Genomic DNA, 1,933 nt, shown 5'->3' on the forward strand with positions numbered 1-1,933 from the left:
TGGAGTCCTCTCTGGCCCCCAGCCAGTGCAGAGAAGGGCAAAGAAGAAAGGGCCCGAAACTCTTGTGATCACTCAATTTATACTAAATATGATGTATATGGAATGGAATACTCTCGTTGGTCACCTGTCCTGTCTATTACCCACCGGAGGTGCAACCTTTTACTTCCTTGTGACCCCTCTCACTCCCCGGCACCCCCAGCGTGGCACACAAGAGCCAGCAGTGGCCTTGGGCACTGTAGGAATAAGTATCAGCAAGAGCCTTTCTGCATCCCAGTCCCAGGCAGTAACTGTGAACATCAGGTGTTATCACTGCCAGTAGCACACACTGTCTGCAAAAACATGCTGCTGACTTCAGAAAGTGCAGCCTTTTAGAAGAGACTGAACTGAAAAGTAAAAATCACTAAACAGGAATAGGTTTTTAGCTAAACCCAGGACATTCCACCCCTTATTCCATACCATTTACGTCATATTGATCATAAGCTAATGATCTACATATAGGAAAAGTTCAGTAAGTTTATTAAGTTCATGGGTTCCATCCATTGTAGCAGTCTCTCAGGGCAGGAAAGTTCATGTGAGATTCGTTACAGTTCATGTCCATAGGATGTAGGTTCACTTCAGAGAAGCTACTGCATATCTGACCTCCTGCTTTTGATCCAGATCCTGAGTTCCCGAATCCAGCTCCCTGTATCCAGCTCCTGCCGCCGCTGAGCCTGGGGCTGCCCCAGGGCCTCCTGTTCTGCAGCATCAGTGGGGATTGATAGCGGCGGAAGGACTCGGGTTTGATATCAGAATACTACCTATAGTTGTATATAGTTCTTTACTTTTATCATTCCACTATTATTTCTATTATTGTTTCATTAAAGCTGTTCTAGTTTTTCTTCTGTAGCCCATAAGTCTCTCTGCTTCATTCCCTTTTTCCTTCCCATTTAGGGGGGGAAGAGGGGGTTAGAGAGTGTCTGTCCGCGGCTGGCCCAGCCCTAACTCGTGACAGATTTTAGTGGCACCCAACAAGGGGCAAAGAAAACAAACACCGATCGGGCTCAGAATGTTTTACCAGCTATTTAGATTCAACTGGGCTCTGATATATTGCCTGCATAGTTTAAATTCCATCCGGCGCAATTGAGAGCGTATCGTATCATTTCTTTGAAAGTTCTGAAGGGTTAGAAAAGAAAACCGGACAGGTCACATCATGTTACTGGTCAGTGAAATGGTATGTCATGTGGTTTTTAGTATGGATTCCTCATTGGTGTCAGAATTTTGTCCAAACTCTCAAACGGGTTTTGGTATCTCTTTCTGTGTTTTTCCTGGTCTGGTTACATGATGGGATTTGTCACTGTGCTGTTTTTTTTACTGTCGGTGTATTCTGCAATATTTTGGGTGATTGGCATACCTGAATATCTTAACAACACAGTGATGAATTTTATTTCTAACTATACTTTCAGTTTCACCTTAGGAAATTATACGCGTTTGTTTGCTAATCTGAGTCTACCAGGTTTTGAGGATTGTGATTGTGATTGTGAAAGCAGTTATTTTGAACGAAAGATTGAATTGTTATTGATTCTCATGCTAATGCCCATGAATCTCTTGGCATTGTGGTGTTTCTGTAGGAATTTGTGCAAGTCACTGAGCATCACTGTGTCCTTTCGCACTCAGTGTGTATCAGCAAAAGTCGCCCCTGTGACTAGAAAGAAACATCAGAAGAAGTCAGTTGCCCTATCAACAGATGACACAGATCCAGGACAAGGTCCTTCTAAAGTAGCACCATCAGATGAGTCAGATGCAGATTCATTATTAGAAAGGTTAGCTGGTATCCCTGGACCAAGGAAGAAACATCTAACAAAGACAAATCGCCCAACATCAGATGATTCTGATCCAGGAAAAGGTCCTTCCAAACCAAAGTCAACAGATGGTTTGGAGCCAGAATTGGAGGCAG

The sequence above is a fragment of the Apaloderma vittatum genome, unplaced genomic scaffold, assembly GCF_000703405.1.
Source record: "Apaloderma vittatum isolate BGI_N311 unplaced genomic scaffold, ASM70340v1 scaffold2001, whole genome shotgun sequence".
Taxonomy (NCBI): domain Eukaryota; kingdom Metazoa; phylum Chordata; class Aves; order Trogoniformes; family Trogonidae; genus Apaloderma; species Apaloderma vittatum.